General features: G+C 41.3%; 1 pseudogene; it reads right to left on the bottom strand.

Moving 5' to 3' along the window:
- Positions 1 to 12,718: 12,718 nt before the first annotated feature.
- On the bottom strand, positions 12,719 to 18,578 carry LOC109439367 (glyceraldehyde-3-phosphate dehydrogenase pseudogene; annotated as a pseudogene).
- Between the last annotated feature and the right edge of the window lie 3,857 nt (positions 18,579 to 22,435).

Genomic DNA, 22,435 nt, shown 5'->3' with positions numbered 1-22,435 from the left:
ACAAATGAAGAAACAAAAACTCATAGACATAGACAGTAGTTTAGTTGTTACCAGAGGGTAAGGGGGGAGGGAGGAGAGGGATCCTAGAAGAGGGTAGGTGGGGTCTAATATATGGTGATGGAAAGAGAACTGACTCTGGGTGTTGAACACACAATGTGATATATAGATGACTTATTACAGAATTGTACACCTGAAATATATGTAACTTTATTAACAATTCTCATCCCAGTAAATTTTAATTAAAACTAAAAGAAAGACAACAACAGCAGCAAAAAAACCTCTGTATTGTCCTGATTCATCTAAATTTAACACAGACCAGTGGAATTTGACCAGTGGAAACATGGTTGCAGTTTGGAACTGGTCTGCTCCTTGGCTTTTGGAAAGTTCTGGTCTATATGAATGTTAACAATCTAGCCTTATGGAAGTATTTACTGGCTGGTCTGAAGTGACACTGGCTAGTTTTCCAGAAGAACGGCCAGGTGTGAGTATATCGGATAGGAAGGCTCTGGGTCAAAGTGTTAAGAAGATGGAAGGATGGTTCTTTCCATTTTCCTTCTGAGGCATGTGGGTATGCTAAATGCTGGAATGTCCTATAGGTAAACAAATAGAAGGTTTTCCAGCAACAATTTGGTACAGCTCCTGGATAAAGCAAGGTAGCACAAGTAGACTTCTTATCACATGATCTCCCCCAACCCCTGCAAATGTGTTCACACAGTTAGGGGTCCCCACCTTTTCCAAATATTGGTTGCCTTCATTATGTATTGACAAGGTGAAAAGAGCCATCTGTTTAGAGTCTAAACACCCATGTTCTAGTCTTGGTTCTGACACTGGTGAGCTATGTGATCCCTGTGTGATTACTCTCCCCTCTCTGAGACTTGATTTCCTCACTGGGATAATGAGGGAGTTGGAGTAGACATATCTACAGGCTCACGTAACTCTGACACCCTCTCTGCATTACCCCACTCCTCATCCAGGCTGGCCTCAGTTCATTCCCTGGCCACTGTTTCATTTGGGGCTGACAGAAGATTCCTTGGTAGCACATTCCTTGTTTACCAGCAAGTTTCCTATCTGGTCCCTGATGGATTGGTGGCAGAAGCTTCCTCATACTGTTCTTACTCTTCTCCTGCCCCATTACAGGTTCAACAAGGTTAGCTCAGCACTGACTGCATTTCCCCTACAGCTGTGCATTAAATCCCCAAAACAGTGCTTCATGCTGGGGCCTGTTAGCTGAGAACCCAAGGTTACTTCACTAATTGCCAATGGCTCTCTAGCTATATGCTATTTCTCTAATAGATCAATTTGTCCACTTATGATAGACAAGATTGCCTTTGATTCAGAAATCCTTTCTGAAATGTCTCTATGGTTTGGAAGCTGCTTCTAAACCAAATTGTTGTCTTCCATTAGATGTTCTGGACTTGTGCTATCAAGAAAAGGAGAAGTGGAGAAAGGGGGAGTTCTAACAGAGAAAGGAGCTAGAGCAGAGGGAAAAATGTAATTGAAACAGAAGAACCCACTCTGCAAAGCACTCCTTTCCACTCACATTATACCCCCTCAAAGCCCGACAGACCTGAATTCACAACCCGGCTCAGTCATTTATTAACTGCACGATCTTGGGAAATTTTGTTAATCTCTTTGAGCTTCAGTTTTCTACATTTGTAAAGTTGGGAGGATTTTTATGCAGATTAGATGAGAACATACATATAAAGTAGTTGGCATAAAGCAAGCATTCAATAAATGCCAACTATTACAGTTCCTTAAAACAGCTCTGTGGAGCTCTCTATTGCTGTATAATGAAACCCTTACTGTTCTGCTGTGCAGAGCTGGATAATCTCCTCACCTAGGCATGCCTGTCAGAAAACAGGCCAGTCTCTTCAGAAAGGTGAAATTTATACACCCAGGCTTACAGTGACAGTCAGGCACCATCTTCAGCCCACATATCAGAGAATAGCTCACTACAAGATGCTACAGGCGTCACTAGATCTTGGAGAAGCCAGCCTAAAAGCTTCTGGAACTACTTTTGAGACTATGAATTTTCACAGGGACAGGGCAAAATAGAGACGACCCTTTCCGACCTGTGTGTAGCCTATAGTGTTTCTAATCCTGACAGCACTGCAAGATAAGCATTACATCCCTATTTTACCATCAGATAAAGAGGCACCCACAAGGATATGTGCTATTGTGTTCTTGGGGGTGCCACACTCTACCTATTACTTTAGTTCTGAGGTAATCTTCATACCCACTGTTAGGTAGTTAAACTCATCCTTCTGTGTGTGGATGTAAGGTTCTCCCCTAAAAGACAGACACCAAGATGGAAAAAGAGGCACAAAACCACAGAAGTAAACTCTGGAAGAGACAATGTTATGTGTCCACCAAGTCCTGTTTCATTTTCCTCTTCCTGGGCTCACAGGAAGGTTACATTTTCCACCCATCCTTGCAGTTAGGTGGGGCCCATATGACTGTGTTCTTGCCAATGGGATGTGGAAGAAATAACAGAAACCGCTCCCTAGCCTGGTCCTTACAATATTTCCTGGGACCATCAGTCCTCTCTTCCTCTGCTACAAAGTACTTGGAGCCTCATGTTGAGATGGTGCCATCACAGAATGGAAGCGCTTAGATTCCCAAGTTGCACACGTTGGAGGAGAACCCATGATGTTCTCATCAGATTTTACATTTAAATGAAAAAACCTTTAGCTGTGTCAAGTCACTGGTATGTAAGTCTATTTGTTGTTGTAACATAGCCTATCTTATCCTGCCTAACACATATACCACTCATACATTGTTAGAAATACATACATACTCTATAGAGTAAGTAAAGAGAGAGATGATAACAGAAAGAATGGCTTGGCATACCAGGGGTGGAGGGATAGCTGAATAATGATAAAGTGGATGGGGTAAACAGGTTGGGCAGCCAGGGCAGGGGCTTTGTGGAGTGAAGATCAGAAGAACCACAGGATGCCTGGCCCTCTATGCTTCCTGTTTCAGGTAAGAAGAAACCTTATTTTAATCACTTGCGGAAGCTGCTCCCTCATCCAGAAGGACAGAGAAATGCTGGGAAAGAAATTTCCAATTCCTTAGATCAGGCTCACATATTACGTGCATCTTGGTTGAGCAGATGCTGATTGCCAGCAACCCCTTGGGCTAGAAGCAATTTTGCAGATCATTTAGTGTTTTTTCCCCCTTTAATCTTTCTTATAAGGAAGGAATTTTCCAGTTTCTGTCCTAAAAATAGACAAAAAGAAGTCTTTTGTGGCTGGGCACCATGGCCCAACACACCCAGGAACCTATCCAGGTTGCCCTCTCAAATGGAGGTACCAAAGATTACACTGGAGAATGGTCTCTGCACTCCACGTAAGGTATGCACATCCAGCCCCTAAACTGCCAAAGATCCTCTTTGGAGTTGCTGTCCATGTCTTCTTCTAAGCCTGGGCCATTGTCTGCCAGCAATCCAGACTATTCCTTCAAGCTCCCCTAATGCCTATATGCTTCAGTTTAAGAGCACTTCCTCATGTGCTGTTGTCAATAACAATGGGGAATGCCTATTACCCATTCTGGCTAATTGACTCCACCCAGCTTTGCTTCTTCACTAGGCTGCTTGGTTAACTGCCTTTTATTAACCTAGGAAAACTTCCCTTTTTGGAAAGCTTCCCATGGTGAGTATTCTGAGCCTGACAGCAAGCTGTATTCCTTCCAATGTCAAAGGAAGTCATTGAGCATTTTACAACTTCTTGATGAAGTCTTGAGAGGAAGTGAATTCTCAGCTAGGTTGGGCCATTAACAGTCTCCCAGGGGACTGTATAGTGGCTTGAGGAAAACCTCATCCTGGCCTATTACAACAGTGTTGCCTTGCCAAAGTACACAAGGCCAGCCACTGTGCTCTGCCTTGAGTTGAGCCAGAGCAATGGAGGGCAGAGTGCAAGGACAGCAGGGCTTCCCTGATCTGACAAGTCAGGTGGCCAGGCCTCAGGCCAGTCAGCTCCGTGCCATGCATGAGTCACTGCAGCCAACTTAGCACACTTGTTTACCCCCAGCAATGCTGAATGCAGCACAGACTTCCTGGAACTGCCTTCAGTTTCTGATTCTAAGAGAGGTGCTGAAAAGAAATAGAGAGAAAGAATGAAACAAGGAAAGAATGAAAGAATTAGAGAGAAGGAAGGAGGGAGTGAGTGAGGGGGAGAGAGAGAGAGAGGGAGGGAGGGAGGGAAGGAGGGAGGGAGGGAGGGAGGAAGGAAGGAAGGAAGGAAGGAAGGAAGGAAGGAAGGAAGGAAGGAAGGAAAGAAAGAAGAATAAATGAAATGGAGGTAACCTTGCTTCTGAGTGTTCCTGGGCCACAACAATAAGCCATGCTGAGACCATGTTTGCTCATAGCTAAACAACAAGAACGTATCTGCCTGGTAAATTCAAAGCACTGAAATTAAAGCAGGAACTTAAAAACCAGGAGACCCTCCCCACCCTGGTATGCCTTATCCCGCTATGTAAACATACCTCAAAGGACTTTAGGACAATCCTAAGAAATCATAGCAGTTGTGAAGTAATATAGATTTATAGAAGTGCTTAGGTAAATTCCCTCATGTAGCTTACTTACTACCCCAACCTTACTTACTACCCAAACCCGGGATGGACCACCAGATTTCTTAAGTCCCATGGTCTTCCATACTGGCCCAAACTGCTATTTGGCTCCTTCTTGGAGCCACCTATAGTCTCCCTCTGGCAGCAGGTTTGTGGAGCTCTGATACCCAATTACGGTTTCAGGTGAAACACTGGACACCAGCAACCCAGTATCCATTACACTCAGTACAGCAGGGGAGACTCTAAGGCCAACATTACAAGGAACTGTGTTGGTTCTATTGTTATTGAAAGGAAGTAGCTGGTACATCTTCAATTGAAAGAGAGGGAATAAGAACATTCTCTGAAGAACTGAGAACAGAGGTGCCGGAACAGATTTTTTTTCTAGATTCCTTCCAACTCCAAAATTCTGTTATTAGTACTGTTACTTAAAGACTATTTTATTTAGAAAACTTTAAACTTGGCTCCCTTGACCTCTTGCTCTCCATGATAATGGCATAGTTATATCATTCAGCTTCCCTGTATGGGAAGGCTTTGTATGTGCACATGTATGCCTGTGAAAGTATGTGTTTATGCCTTTCCAAAGAAAAGAGATTCTTGAAGAGATACAGAGATTCACTTAAAGATGGTCCACCCCCCGCAACACATTTCAAACCGCCCACCAGGTTAAGCTCAAACTCTAGGGATCCCTGAAATCAGGGTACCCACAAGCCCACACTTGAAATTGCTCTAATGTTGCCTTCCACTTTTGATAAGCACCAGTACATTTCAACAAAGGCGTCAGAACCAAAAGGTGTCTGAAACAAGCAGGCAAGCAAAACAGCATCAGTGAAAAAGGAGAGAGGGCAATGAGGGTGGGGCAGTGCCCCTCTTGGATTACAGTTATTTTTCTTCTGGGTCTCTAAGAGGAGTACATTGAGATGACAAGATCACAGGGCAAGAGGGGACTTTGAGAAATAAAGTCACATTTAGACCATACCAGATAGATGCCACAGCATCCTTATTTCAAAAATTTCTTGAGATGTTCACTTAATTTTTGTTTGAAGTGCTTCCTTTTGCCTGACTTCTATTCCTCGTGCTACTACAAGCTCATTACTTCTTGGTTTGCAAGTGGTGATGTAGGCAATGATGTGTAGGTCTGTCCTGGGTGAAGGACTATGGGGTGTACAAAGGCAGAGAACCTCCAAGATCAGGTCACCCTCTCTGCCTGATAGAGAACCTGGATGCAATTTGGATGACTTAGAGCCCCAGCTTGAGGGAATGACATAGGTTGCTTGCCTTGAAATTTCTGAACAGTCCTGCAGGAATCTTCAAGAGTCAGAGCACTTCTTAATTTCATGGGTACTTTAGAGATTCCTGGCACAAATAAAGAAAAACTAAACCAGAAATCAGCTTCTTTCTCCAGCTTGTCTCTTGAGGGGTTATTTTCAGTTCTCTGTGTCTAGCTTGGGGGCTCCATTTCTATTAATGCTCTGCGTCTTCGGAAAATAATTGATTCTTGTTTGATTGACAAGTCATGTGTTTCTACTTAGCATGTGGCAGTCAACCTATTATTCTCATGACATCTTATTGGTGGTGGGAGCTCTTAGTGACAGTTCAGAGAAGGGGTGACAGGAACTGGCATTAGTTTATCTAGTAGCATCCAAGCTGGGACACAGCGTGAATAATAAAAGAAAGTGCAAATACGCACAGACACACACACACACACACACAAATCCATAAAGTTCTTGACTTTTCTAACTTCCCCTCCTTAGCACCCCACCTGCCCCTGCCACATAAACAGCCATAGCAGCAAAGCTTGGCTCCCAGATGTACCAAAATAAGAGCTGTGGGGCTCACATCTGGAATTAGCAAATGCCAAGATTAAAGAAGATTCTTCTTAACTCCTCTTCTCTCCCACAGATTTTTCTCTAGGCTAAGTAATCTCTAGATAAAAATGGGGAGGATTTAGTTCTTCCTCTTAATGTTCTTCTCCCTTCCCGTGCCCAACTTGCCTGGCCTCACTGCCACATACCACTAAAGCACTCACCTATCCTCAACCTCTGCTCTGGTGGCCTCTTCAGGGGCTGGTGTTTCTTGCAATTATTCCTGCCCAGTATAGCTGTGCAGGTGTGTGGCAACCTAAATTGAAAAGGCCAGCAAAAGCAAAGAGGACCAGTAGTGCTTCTGTGCCTTGTCCAGAATCTCCTCTGTGTTCAATTACCTGCTAGGTATTAACTGAGCAAGGCACTATGGGTTATGCGAAGAAGGAGGAGACAGGTTCTGATCTCAAGAATCTCACAATACAGATACGAAGGAAGAAACTAACATGCCCACTGGAGAATGAAAAACCACATGTAATAGTGGAGAGATGTACTCAATTGTGAGCAACCATCTTCTTGCTAAAAAGAGCTGAAAGGCCACTGGTGAACTAGAATAGTCTGAGAAGACTTTGTGCAGGAGGTAGGAGTTAATCTAATGTCCGATGATTCTCGCCATGGTGCCTCATACTGTGATGGGTTGACAATCAGTTCTGCCTGGGTCTATTGGGGTTTGAAGTTGGGACACAGGGGCTGGGAGAAGCAGTAAACTAGCACTCTTCTACCTATAGTCCTCTTGCAGTTCTCTTCCTCCCTAGGTTGGCCTTTTGCACCTCCATGTACCCTTCCAGGTATCATCTCTTTGAGCTTGGAATTTTCATCAGAAAGCAGCTGGAAGCCAGGCATTGGCTGCTGGAACAATATTGGCTGGATTTCAAGCTGCTTTCAGACCTTCACAGGGGGAAATCTGCTTTGATTTTGCTCATTCTAATCAAGACCATGTGCTCTGGGCCCCATGGCAACATAATTGGTGGAATACTTTCTCCAATAGTTCATCTTGGGGATTCAACAGCAAGTACAAACTAGAGTTGTTGTGGAAGGGATGTTGGCTCTTTGGGCTCAAAAGCAATGCTCCTGGGTTCCCAAGGGGATTTATTTGTCCTCAAAAGAGAGAAGGTTTTGGGCCTCTGGAAAGAGCACAGGATTCTGACATTTCTCTCAACCCCTGCTCCCCTGAGAAACACAGAGCTTTAATAGCAAGAGGAAACTAACATAGGAATTATGATCCACATCAAAAAGCCTTTGAGGTACGTTGAATGAGGAGCTGGGCATTTCTGCAAATAACTGCTGGCCAGAGGAGGCCCAGGAAATGTCAGTTAATCACAGCAGCATGCTCTGTTGTGGTGGGAAGCGAGGGACCTGGGCTCTAGCCCCAGTAGGGCCATGAATTTCTTGTGGGATCTGGGAGCAGCAAACTACTTTTCCGCCTGCTTCTCTTTCACACCCTAGGCCCCAATTTTCAAAATGAGGGAATGGCCTATTCACTAAGGGCTTTGGCAGCTCTGAAATTCAATTCTGTGATTTAATTCCAGCTCTTCAAGCAGCAGCCAGTACTTTAGGGAAAGCAAGCTGCGATAAGAGCTCACTCCAAGTATAACTTCATACACAGGAGAGGTGGATATTGTCTCTTTAGGGTGATTTGGCATATCCTTGCCTTGCCTAAAAGTAAGTCCTCATTTAATCAAGCGCACCTCCTAGTCTGATCTTTTTTGGGGGATGATCATGGCCTCAATGCCCCCTTCTAAAATTCAGGTGGTCTGTGACACCCCTTTGCATGAATGTAATGCTCAGACACACTTCTCCCTAACTGGAGAATAGGGAGAAGGTAGTGATGGGGAAGGGTACAAATTTGAAAATGTAGTTGTCAACGATGCATATTTCCCTGCCTTCACAATCTTGCTCAGGGACAGCTCTGGCTCTCCTACAGTCTTGCTGTTGTTTTGTTGCCAGAGTGGGTAAGGAATTAGAGAGTTCTTTCCTCCTTCTACTTATGCTGTACTTGTAAAATTAGTTTTTAGAGATGTTGGCCTATCCCCAGTTGGATTTATCTGGAGACAAGTACCAAATCACAGAGTATTCTTGTGGCCATCAAGCAGCACTATACTTATGTCCTCTGTGAGGGATTTAGGGGAAGAGTCCATGGTCCTTTGCTCATCTATTTCCAGTAATTAGGCCCCTCTGCCATCAAATTACTCTGTTAGCTGAAGTTTCCTGTGTTGTGATTTGCAGGATATATGGGGTCTAATCCTAGCTCACCTCTTAGCTAATCTTGTGACCTTGGCAGTAGTCATTTAACCTCTGTTTGCACTAGGTTATGAACCACACAAGAAAAGTGGTCTTAATGTTTCATAGTCATACTTGGAAGGGAGGGAGGGAGAGAGGGGCAGGTAGAGTGAAGTAGGGTGGGGAAAGGAATAAAGTAGAGAGGGAGTGGGTTGTTTTTTAATTAAAAACTCTGTTACTGAGCTTCATCATCCACCTTATTCTCTAGACTTGGCTCTGAGTGACTTTTGGCTGTTGGCTAAAATCAAATCCACTCTCAAACGACAATGATTTTTAACCACTGAGGATATTCAAAAGAATGTGCCACAGGCTCTGAACTCAATTACTAAAGAGCAGTCCCCCCAAAATATTTTGAGGAATGGCCACATCATTGCCATAAAGGCACAGAGATTTCACCTCCCAAGGTGCTAGTCTGCAGGGAACATCCCTCCATTGGATGTGCACATTCTAATATGCTTGTGAAAAAGCACCAGTCACATTACATTATGGTCACATTTGAAATTATTGCCTGTTTCCTTTTTTTTCATTCTCAATGAGGATTGGCAACAGCTGGTTGCCAAGTTTTGTAGGGAGCAGCTGAAAGCCATGTGGGATTTTTACCCAAGCTTGTTCTGTACCTATGGCTATTAGCTTCCCTTCACTGTACATGAAATAAAATTATATCACAGGAAATTGGCACTCTTATAATGCTTTATGTTTTTCAAGGCAGTTTCATATTCAGATGATAATCTCCTGGAGTGAAGGAACACCATCTTATTTATTGTTAAATACCCAAACCCAGAACAATGCCTCACCCATAACACTCAATAAATGTTCATGGAATGGAACAGCTATCCTCTCAACTTATCCTTTAAACATACTTGTAAAGAAGGCAGATTAGGTGTTATTCAAGGTATTTTTCCTATTTTACATGGACCCAGGACACAAAGAGCATGGAGGTGTGTATGGAGGTGGAGGCAGTTTAGTGTAGTGTTTAGGACCATTGGCTTTTGAGACAATTCTGGATTCCAATCTGCACTTTTCCACTGATTATCCAATTGCCCTTGAGTAAATTACTAAACTTCAGTTTCCTCAACTTAGGAACAATAGCCTCCTCAAGTGAGGATAATAATCGTCTCCAGCTCCTAGGTTCGTTATGATGATGAAATATGACCACCTATGTAAGGTGCTTATCATAGGGATGACATAGTATGCATTTAATAAATGGTGGCTATTCTTATGTAGTGAATTGTGTAGTTTATAGAGTTAGCTGGTGGCAAAGCCCAAGCTGGAATCCAAGGCTAACTTTAGGTGCCAAGCTCTTTGCACAATATAAAGTGGAAATAAGAGTGAAATTAAATGGTCTAGACTCTAGAGATTTGTCCAGCAAATGAAGAATTGAAGCTCCTCTATAACTTTTTTGCTTCATATGCAAGTGATCTTCTAAAATGAATGTTCAAGACTATACAGTCCAATCCCTGTACCTTACAGAACTATTGTCCCAGGTTTGAAGGAGATCATTTTGTGACTCAGTGATTCCATCATGGATGCCAGACCCTCTTTTAGTCACCAACCTCCCCAAGAACAGAGGAAACTTTGTATAAGTATATATACAAATATATATTTATATAGAAGCAGCTAAGATAAAAGCCAAAAAGACAGACTGGCCACTGATTACAGGATGAAATCTGAGGCAGTATCTCCTTACGTTCCAACTTCCAATTCCATGGAACGGAGCTAAACAGAGGCCTATGTTGGCCTGTTTCCTGATTTCAGAAACATAAATCTAATCAACTGAAATGCCTCCTGTTTACACTGGCTACTCAAGGCCCCTCAAGAGTTTACACAGGAAGTCATTAAAATTCTTTGTGTTCTCCCAGGCAAAGGCATAGCCAATCAAGCATCTTCCCTCTTCCTTCTATCCAGAGGAGACCTAGGTATGTAACAGCCTTCAATCCAGGGAAAACACCTCTCTGCTTGGAGACTTGCAGATAGTTCCATCTTGGAGTCTTGACTGGCAATTTCAGTCAAATATCCAAGGATTCTTTGCAGACATAAGAATGACCATTTATTTCTGCCATTATACCTGAGAAAACCTATATTCTCCCCTCACAGGGCCTATCCAACCTGATTTCTTTCTTTTTTTCCCTATAGTCACACCTGAAAAAACAGGGCCTCTACTCAGGCTAAGAAACACCGTCCCAGAGAGCCACAAACCTTTCAATCTTCAGTGTTTGGAAGACCAAAGGACCAGATCTCCACCTCCATTTGGCCCTTTGAAACTCAAAGACTAAAACATCCTGCTCTTTTGCCACATCTGCTTCTTTACCATACAGCTGGAGCTGCCCCAGTGGGGCAGAAAGATGAGTTTGAAAAATACCCATCTTAAGCTTTACATGTGGCTTGTCATCAACCTACAAGGAGAACTTAAGCTAAAGCGTGGCATTCTTCTCATTCCTTCTTTTCTAATTAATAACATATGATCTCTACTCCTTTCCCTCACTCCCCTCTCAGGAGCTCCCCACTTTCACACTGCTTAAAGCCCAAAGGTAATTGAAGTTCAGACCAGCATGGGCCCATGGCTTACCCAGGTCTTGCCTTCTTCCCTAAGATGAGTCCCAGTTATGTACTTTTTCTGTGTACTAAGCTGCTTCCTGCTCAACAAATATCCAGATTTATCCTGAAGATACAAGTATAAGGGAACTTGTGGTTCTGTACCTTCTTGGATTTGACAGGTGCTTCCTGGCCTACGTCCTCACACTGAGTACAGAGAACAATCAAGCCAGCAAGCTCTGAGCCAGCCATTCCTAAGGTTGGTTGTTTTGACCTCATCTGCCCAAACTTACATTTTCTGGCTCACTCTCAAGCTTCCAACACTTCCACTTACTCCCTTCTTGTTCTAGCTGTATGTTTTTAAAGAGCATTTTCCCCAACACCAGAGAGAGGGACAGAGACAGAGAGATATAGAGACAGAGAGACAGAGAGACTGACTCTGCTTAACCCAAAAGAATATATAGAGAGAATGACTCGTGCTTAACCCAAAAGAATAGAGCCTGGTAGCATAATTAAATGGAGGGGGTGTTATTTGAGGACTTAAGGATTTTCTTCACATGGCCAGGGTGACTAACTCCAAAACCTCTATATGAGACCCACATTTCTTCAGGCTCGGATTTTATGCTCATTGGGTTCCCGAACTCCATATTGGGAAATAGTTACTGTGCTTAACTATAGACCTCCCACAGAGCCAATGCCTGGTGAGGGGCTGAGGAATGTCTATTCTTAGGTCATACTGAGATCTGTTCTTAATGGATGCACAAATAAAACATGGACAGAAATATGGCCTGAGGGTTCCCAGACCTCAAGACCACCCTTGCAGTCCACAGGAAGCCCCCTGCCTCTATATATACACATGCAAAGAGCCTCCCCTATCACACATGGGAAATATCCTTCCTCTGTCTGAATGTGCTATTTGCCTCTATTAAGTGAGAATAACTAGGTTTTGCATCTTGTGACATATATCATGGTCTCCTTGGTTAAAAGGTGACATTCATGATGGTATCACAGCTGCAGTGGCGCTAGTAGCTAAAGAGACATGTATAGCCAGTTTTAACCCCAATGAGTAGGTCAGTAGAGGAAAAAATACAGCACAAATAAAGCAAAGAAGGCAAGGGAAAAGTGTCTTAATCTGTTCCACAGGGCATGAACAGCCATGCCTAGAGACCATGAGCTAAGGCCCATTTCTACTCCAAGTCCAAATTGTGTCTCCACTAAAGCTCTTATTTGAAATTCCTCATACCCTTTGGTTGGCAGTTCGCTTCAAAGTTTTGCTCATAGCAAACCACCTAAGTTCTCCCCCTGCTGAATATAGGGTACTATGTTCATGGTACCCCTTCTTCTAAGGGACCTGGGATGGGAATTATGTTGAGGATCAACATTCTTAATGTAGTAAATGGTAGATTTGAAATAGGGCTTCCCCAAACTGAGGGCCTCTCTCTTCCTCTTGTTTCATTGTTAGAAGTACTGGTTCAGGACTCCTACTTCTTAGAGGCCATGTGAACCATGAAGACCACAATGTGGTTCTGCACCCAAATTTATTGTCATACCAGTAAATGAGTTTGACAGCATGATCATTGAGGGCAATGCTGGCCCAAGCATCAAAGATAGAGGAATAAGTGTCACTGTTAAACTCACAGGAGACAAGTTGGTCCTCTGTGTAGGCCAGGATGTCCTTCAATGGGCCCTCTATTGCCTGACTTAATATCTTCTTGATGTCACTCTATTTGTTTGCTTTTTCCAGAATGCAGGTCAGATCTGACAGACATGTTGAGGGTAGAGACACAGAAGACTATTCCAATGAAATTCCCATTCAGCTCTGGAATGACCTTCCCCACAGCCTTAGTGGTGTCAATATTTGTAGGGATGATTATATGAGCAGCACTATGACCAAAATGCCACTGTTTTCCTGAGCGGCTATCCATGTTTTTCAGAGTGAAAGTGATGTTCTGAACTGTGATCATGAGTCTCTCCATGACCGTAAAGTTGTCATGGATGAATAACCTGGACCAGGTGCCAAGCAGTTCATGGTACAAGATGTAATACTGATAATCTTGAGGTAATGATCATACTTGTCATGGTTCCCTTCCATCATAAACATGGGGACATCTTTAGAAGGGAAAGAGATGATGAGCCTCTAACCATCATGTGAGCTCCAGCCTTCTCCAAGAGAGGGAAGAGACGAGTGGACTTCATATCATATTCAACACCAGAATCATCCCATTTGATGTTGGTAATATCTCACTCCTGAAAGAAAGATGGAGATGTGCTTCTTATGACTGAAAAGCTTCTTCTCAGCCTCCAATTTGCTGTTGAATTTTTCATGTGTGGAACCATACATGCAGATGATGTAACTGAGGTAGTCATAAATAGTGACAATATCCACTTTGTCACAGATAAAAGCAGTCTGCAGAGCAGGTGCCAATACAGTCAGATGGGCTTATTTCGACATTTACTACCGGGTCTCTGAAATGTGGCTAGCACTGCCAAAAATAGTATAGTTATGTGCCAAGTACAGAGGAACAGACAGGTGAATCATATCATTTTTAATGGTCAGATAACAGGTTGGGCCATGATACTTCATTGCTCCCCAGCAGTCACTGAATTATATTCATTGAACAAATTTGTATTTAAGGCCATCATATTTCTCCTCTTAGTTCCAGGTTGCTGAGCCTTAGAAAGAAATAATCACACAACCACACGGAGATTCCTATTAAAGCTTGGTCTTTAGCAACTGGAACGACACCAATATCCAGAAATCTCTCCATATCGCCTCAGTCAGTAACATTTCCCATCCTTACAATGCGTACTCCAAATTTTAAGCTCACTTTTTAGTCTCCTTCTCTACCCCATTTACACCTTACTCTTACAGCAGATTGCTTTGCTTCCTCTATCGCCAAGATAATAGAGGCCATCTGGGAAAGGGAGCACCCCAAACTTTCTGCCTTGACATGGTGACAAATATACCTAAATCTAGCTCATTCTTGTCTTCTTCCCTTCTATCTGTGATGTGGATCTCACCTCTTCACATATGCCCTGCAATCTTCACTTTTTTTCCCTCTTGCTCAAATTTACCTTTAATCATTCCCAGTTTCCTGTCCCTTCTCCTCAGTATTTAAAGATGGCCAAGCCTTATTCCAATAACAACAAACAACAACCCTCAAAAAATATCTACAGTTGTCATCCTATGCATTTCATGATCTCATTGCAATGGGAACTCCTCAACCAATTACAACTTGTTGCAATCTAGTTGAAACTACTTTAATGTCCCCTCTTAATTGTCAAATTCAATTTTACCCATCTTGGTCACTACCTGACTTTATTTTCTGTGTCATTTGATACTACTGGCCACTCCCTTCTACTTAAAACTGCCTTCTTTCTTGACTTTCATGGCAGTATCCTTTTCTGTTTTTTTCCCTTATCTTTAGGATTACTCTTTCTCAGTTTCCTTTGCAGTTTCCTTCTCCTCAACCAAACCTTTGAATGCCATTGTGTCCCAGGGTTCTGTTCTCAGAACCCTTCTTTTGTCACTCCACTCACTTTCCCTGGGTTAACTCATCCATGCCCATGGCTTCAGTGACCACCGAAGTAATTATAATTTCAAAAGTTTGATTACCAGCCCAGATTTCTAACCTGAGCTGAAAGTGTGCATTTACTATTGTTTACTATACAAATCTTTTGGAAATCTATAGCCAACTTAAATTCAATGTGTTCAAAAGCTTGAATAAACTTTTCCCTTTCCTTCCCTAATTCTGTTAATCCTTTAATTTCTCTATTTTATTATTCACTAGCTTCTCAAGCCAGAAACATGGCTGACATCAATATCTTCCTTTCTTTCATTCTCCACATCCATTCATTCACTAAACCATGTCAATTCTACTTCATAAATATCTCTCATCTCCATCCATCCTCTCCATAGTGTAGGCCCTTACCATTATTACTCCCAACTGGTTTGTCTGTATGTCGTACCTTCTTCTAATGCATTTCCCAACAGCAGATAAAGTGATCTTTCTAAAATGCAAATCTGATCATACTTTTCTCTCATTTCAAATATTTCGTTGACATAATCTCCATTGCTTCTCTAACTTTCCAACTGAAATATCTCCAGGAGTTTGGAGTATAGTTAGAAGCAGCTCAGTGCAAGAAACTTTTTCTTTTTTATCTTAGGAATTTAGTAATTTAGCACTCTAGTCTATATTATATCTGTGTTTATTTTAATATAAAGTTGCATATTGCCATATTTCCATCAGTTTAAGAAAGTATTTGGATAAAATTGATGCTTCAAGAAGATTAGCCATGTTTATCTTAGGAATTCAAATATCCTGTTGCACACCATCTTCTACTGCAGTTTGAAAAGCTCAGGCCCTACGGGAATAAGTCCAAATTCATTAGCAGGGCATCAAGCCCCAGTGATTCTCAACCAAGGTTGAGAGGGTACTCTTTTAAGAGTGTTTATAAAGGTGTATGTGTGGTGGAGCAGTTTTGATTATTACAATAACTGAGGGAGGCATCTTGTATTCAGTGGGAAGGGGACAGGAATACCAAACATTCTTCAAAGAGAGAGACAATCTCACACGACAAAACATTGATGATTCCTCCTGTCTACATCTCCAGCCTCATTTCTCACTGTGCGGTCTCTCCATAGTCTGTCCTCCAGCCATAGCAAACACTGTACAGTGTTTTGCATAGATTTTGCTCCTGCTACCTCACCCCTGGCCTTTTCCCTTACAACCATTTTCATGGACCTGAGCTAGAGGGACTTCCATGTTACTTTTTACTTTATTGTTTACTCATTTTGAAAATTATAAAAGCAATAAAGAAATCCAATATCACATAGATTTCAGGTGTACAATTCTGTATTACATCATCTATAAATCCCATTGTGTGTTCATCACCCAGAGTCAGTTCTCCTTCCATTGACACCCCAATAAATTTAATAAAATAAAATTAAAAAAAAAAAAAGAAATCCAATATCATGGTTTTTAAAATCGACTAAAAACAAAACTATAAAGGGTATAAAGCGAAATAGGTACCCAATCTATACCCCAAACCTCAGGGTCTCTGCTCAGAGATTATTGCTGTTAATATTTTCTTCTGTCTATGCATATAGTTGTATTTTTATTTATTTTTTTTATGTGCGATCATACCATACATACTGTAATGGTTAATTTTATGTGTCCATTTGACTAGGTCACAGGATGTCCACATATTTGGTTAAACATTATTTTGGGTGTGTCTGTAAGGGTGTTTTTGGATAAGATTAACATTTGAATGGGTAGCTTATGTAAAGCAGTTTGCAGTCTCTAATGTGGGTGGGCATCGTCTAATCAGTTGAAGGCCTGAATAGAACCAAAAGCCTGCCCTTCTTGCAACTAAGAGGGAGCTTCTTTTGTCTGATTGTTTGATCTGGGACATTGGACTTTTCCTGGCTTTGGACTCAAACTGAAACATTGTCTTTTCTTGCATCTCAAGCTTGCCAGGTTTTGGACTAGAACTTACACCATTGTCTTTCCTGGGTCTCTAGCTTGCCAGTTGCAGATCTTGAGACTTCTCAGCCTCCATAAGGACCTGATCCAATTCCTTATAATCTCTTTCTCTCTCTCTCTCTCTCTCTCTCTCTCTCTCTCTCTCTCACACACACACACACACACACACACACACACACACCACACACAAAGAGAGAGAGAGAAAGAGAGAGAGAGAGAGAGAGAGAGAGAGAGAGAGAGAGAGAGAGAGAGAGAGAAAATGTGCATGTGTGATATACACATATATCTCCTATTGGTTCTGTTTCTCTGGAGAACCTTGACTAATATGAATACCATACTGTAACTTACTTTTTTCAAATACCTTGGGGATGCTTCAAAGCAGTCAAACAGATTTACACTATCACTTGTAACAATGGCATGGTATTCGATATTACAGACATATTATCATTTATTCAAGTGATTAATGAAAAATAAGTTGTTTACAGTTTTTGTGTGTGTAATAAACTAATAATTCCACAGTGAATACTCGTATTGTTGTACACATACCTTTGCCAAATTGTACAAGTATATCTTTTGTGTAAGTGACATAAAGTAGTTAATTGCTGGATCAAATGGTACATGCATTTACAATTTTTTTCATATTTATAAATTACTCTCCAAAGGGTAGTTATACAGTCCCATCAATAGAACATGAGAGTGCCTATTACCCTACACCTTTACTACCACTGGCTTTTATCAATTTTTAATTTTTTTTGCCAATATGACAGGTGAAAAATAATACCACATTGTCACTAATTTGCTCTCTACAAAGCTGCACCAATTTACTTACACTCTGTCCAAATGATCTTATATATCTGGAACCATGTCAGAAGTTTCTTGGGAAAATTCTAATTTGAATTCACTGAAGATGAAGATCGTGTCTGTTGGGAGGCACCATGAACCTATGGCATTCTTTTGGCCCACTAGTTGAACCCCAATGGGCCCTTCAATGACCTGTTTTTCAAGAAGAAAAATACCAGATTGCACTTAAGAAAAACAAACAAACAAACAAAAGAAACATTAACATGGTTTCAAAAGCAAAAACTAGAAAAGGAAATCACACTGCTAAATTAGATTGCTCATTCAAGAAGCACTTGCCTTTGAGAACAAAGTCCACCATCCTGAAAGATGAGAAGTATTCTTGGAAATAGCAACTTGTCAAATGTTCTAAGAGTGATGCTCATTTCATTCATTGTAGCCCTGCTGGAGAAACGTTGTTAAGGGTACTTTGAGTAACTAAAATGTTGAAATTAACTTTCAAGGCTAAGTGTTAATCAACATCTAGCTAATATGTTACCAAATTCTAATGAAACAGAACTAAACAGAAAGGGCCCAGCACCCCACATATTTAGTAAGTTGTAAAAGCACATGACTATGTCAATTGAATGATTTCTCTGATACTGAGAAAATGGCATGACTGCAATAACATGGTTGTATTTGAAAGGTCACCATGAAGAAGCTACTGATAAATCACACCTGACAGCCCCACAACAAATCAACGATAACTAAACAAGCTTAACTTTTAAACAAATAAACAGAATGACGGAAGACGGGTCATTAAATCAGCTTTCTTGGAAGCCAGTGTTGGAGGCACTGGTAGTAACTTAAGAAGAAATGCATGCTCTAGTGTCCTTTTTGCCTAAGGGTTGACAACTGATGGCAGTGCTTAAGGTAAAGGAAGAAGTCATTCTCCTAGGCCCCATATTAGAAACATATTAATTAACATCTGCCTTTTCTCCATAGCCTATCAGTTACTTACTCTGTTCTTCCAAAACGTCTCCTGCATCTGTTCATCAGCCTCTATAGCCAATTCCATCAGCCTAATTTAAATGAAAGTTTTTTTCTCCATTCATGATTTATACTTCTATTTGAAATGCCCAAGTATCCTAGACACTGCCCCAATGAGCCAGCTATGTATTGAATCCTGTGTTAAAGTTAGGATATCGGAATGATCATTCCATTTCCCAGACAAGTGGCTCCTCATCTCCCAGAAGGGGAGAAAGTCAAATGTCTTTGCAGTAACCTATGCATGTAGAAGATGACTTGGCTTCCTGGGTAGATAGATTGCTATACAGTGACTCAGTGTCTGACCAGGAAGCCACCCTTGTTAACATGGTCAGTCATTCCCCCTTGTCTCTAGGACTCCAGTTATCAGAGAGCACATCAATATGAATTTATCAGCAAAGAATTTGGAAAGACAGTTTCTACAGCACTGTGACTTCTGTCCAAGCTTACCTCAATTACTGCCTACATTTGGTTGATCAATAAACAAGCATTTATACAACACCTGGGGGCAAAGCACTGTGCTAGGTATAGTGTAGGGGTATCAACAAAGCCTAAGATGTAGTTCACATCCTGGGATAGTCTACTGAGGAGGAAAACCTTACATGAGGCTGTTTGAACAGGCTTAATGGAGTTATGAGGATTTGGCATGGAAAGGAATTAAAGAGGTAGTGGGGAAGGCTTTTAGGTTAGTTCAAAATTTTATTGTTTTGGGTCTGAACCCTTCATAAGACTTAAAGAATAAAGTAAATATAATGGGCTTTTAAAAATAAACTATCAAGATTAAAACAGAAGATAGAAGGTTTCTTAGAGTTTAGGAAACATTTTCTAGTTTTCATAAAAGGAGTTGTCAGACTAATAATATAGTTGGATTAATAATAGTGTCTAAAATTGTTTTAGTTCAGATATTTTAATGATTGGCAGAAGCAGAATCTAGTGGTTATAAAACTGCCTGGGTCAAAACTAAGCCATTTACAACTTCTAGCATTACTTTAAAGTTGACATTAGATAAAATGGTCACCCAACTCACACCAAAATTTCCACTATGCTTGCTGGTATCTAAAATACATCAGTTCAAAGGAGTGATGGAACTTTTTTCTTTTTTCTTTTTTTTCAGCTCAGAAGCAGGTGCACTGGATTAGAGGAGCAGATGGAATGTGCCATTTTGAATGGCAACAGGTATAGCTTGGGAGCAGGATTTTATAAAGGTTTGCTCATGCCCATGCCAGGCAAGACTGACCAGGGAAACAAGTATATATACTCTCTCCCTAGATATCCCCTGCCTCTCCCACATTTCATTAAGGTCTCAGCTCAGATGTTGCCTTCTCAGTAAGGCTTTCCCTGGCTCTCCCTTTGAAAAATAGGTGACACCCTTGGTCACTCTCTATCCGCTCATGCTGCTTAATAATTATTTGAATATATGCTTATTATATCTTTCCACAATTAGAATAAACTCTTCATGAGGAAAGGAACTTTTTTGTCCTGTTTACTGGTTTATCTTCAGCTTGGCATATAATAGGGGTCAATAAGTATTTGTTGAATGGATACATCTCATAACATTTGAAAGAAGCTATGTAAATCCCAAACAGGTGATTGGACATCATATTTTGATCTCTCATAGATTATTGCTTGCATTAGAAATGGTTTGTGATTTAGGAAGACACAGCAGCACCCCTCCTACACTGTCTTACTCCAGTTCCACCTTTCCATGAAACCTTTATTCTCAGGTACCTCCACTCCTTTTCTGAACTCAATGCATACAGCTTAATGTGTACCTGCCATTGCTCCATGTGTATAGAATTTGTTTGTAAGTTCTTTGAGAATGAAGATAATATCTTATCTTTTTTATCCTACCTTTTCTATCATGCCCAGAACAGCACAGGGCACATAGTAGGCACTCAAAGTATTGCACCACTTGTTGATTAATTCCAGCTGCGGAAATTGGCAAGCATAAACTGTTGGAAAGTGAGCTCTTTTTCTGTTTTCTAAGACAATCCAATAATCAATCCGTGTTAAAGTAATTACTCAGAAATCCTAACAAATCGTTTTAAATATAAAGGTAAATTTGATTCAACAGTGTCCCTTGGGCACTCTTCACACTTGATAATAAATAACTTGGGGGCCTAGAAAAAAATGAATTACAAGATCTAGCCTTTGGTGGTGGTTGCCGGGGGGTGGGCAGGAGATGTCAAATGAACATATTAATTTTTCCATCTGTCTCGGCCATGGGCTATGTTGGTTGAGGTGAAGTGGGCAGCTAACAAAGATTGCTTCATGCCTTACCCTTTCCAGATTTCTTCTTCTAAGAGGTGAATGTTGCATTCTTTCTGGAGTATGAAGATATTGAAATTTGAGCTGAAATCTGGAGGTAGTAAATTTTCCAGCCCTGACCTTGGGTCAAGAACACAGTGGAGTTGATTTTCCAGTCAAGATGGTAGAGTAGGTAAACACTGTGCTTGCATCTTCTCATGACCACATCAAAATAACAACTCAATTACAAAACAACCATCATTGGGAATCACCTGAAGTTTAGCTGAACATAAGTCCTGCAATTAAGAACATACAAAAGAAGCCTCAAAAAGACTGGTAGGTGGCATGGAGACATGGAATGGGCTGATCCTGCACCCATGTGTGGCAGTTAAAGATTGGGAGGGTTCTTCTGGGTATCTACCCCCCAAAAAATCTAAAAACATTTATCCATAAAGATTATATATATATATATATATATATATATATATATATATATATATTATGTTAATTGAAGCATTACTCACGGTGACCAAGACATGGATACAACCAAAGTGTCCTTCGATAGACGATTGGATAAAGAAGTGTGGTACATATATACAATGGAATGTTACTTGGCCACAATAAAAGATGAAATACTGTCATTTGCGACAACATGGATAGATCCTGAGATTATCATGCTAAGTGAAATAAGCCAGACATAAAGAGTTGAGAACTATATGACTTCACTCATATGTGGGGTATAAAAATGAAACCAACAAAAAAGACAGAGAAAGAAACAAAAACTCATAGACACACACAACAGTTTAGTGGTTACCAGAGGGTAAGGGGGTGGGAGGGTAGCAGAAGAGGGGAAAGGGGGTCAAATGTACGGTGATGGAAGGAGAACTGACTCTGGTTAGTGAGCACAGAACACAACATATAGATTATGTATTATAGAAATGTACACTTAAAACCGTATAATTTTACTAACCAATGTCATACAAATAAATTTTATTTAAAAACCCTTTTTCCCCAAAATGTTAACCAATTAGTCTCAAATAATCACTGAATAAACCTTTCTTTTCTACTGATAAAAAATAAATAAAAAGATCGGGAGGGCTATCTCAGCTGTGGAGCATCCACCTGAGGAGTGAGAAGTCCTAGCCCCACACCAGGTTCCCTAGCCGAGGGTTCCAGTGCTAGGAAGCGAAGTCCTCACAATTTCTGGCTGTTAAAACCAGCAGAGATTGTGGTTGCATGAGATGGAGGTCAGCTGGTGTCACAGGTGTTCCTCTTAAAGGTTCCATGCATGGACTTACTTGCTGACAGACTCACTTACTCTGCGCTCCAGCACTGGGGCAGCCCCTTGAAAGGCACCAGGGACATATGGGGAAGAACTGAATTGTCTGGCTTCATGGCAAGAGCTGGAGGGGCATCTTTCTCCCAGACTGAAGTACTGTCAGAAACCATAGCTCCTTTGATGAGCCCTCCCTGCACCCAGCATGCAGACAGAGGCAGGTGCCGTATCAGAGACTCCATCAACCTGGCTAATACCACTTCCTCCCCAACCATGGTGATTCCCTAAGACCCAGATCCACTCAAATTTCTGGCCCACCCAAGATGCTTCCAGTGCTTTTTCCATACAAATAGCCTGTGTTGGCT

The sequence above is a fragment of the Rhinolophus sinicus genome, chromosome 18 (assembly GCF_057876585.1).
Source record: "Rhinolophus sinicus isolate RSI-liver-muscle chromosome 18, RSI-T2T, whole genome shotgun sequence".
Taxonomy (NCBI): domain Eukaryota; kingdom Metazoa; phylum Chordata; class Mammalia; order Chiroptera; family Rhinolophidae; genus Rhinolophus; species Rhinolophus sinicus.
Note: the sequence above shows the minus strand (reverse complement) of the source record. Positions and strands in the feature narration are given on the sequence as shown.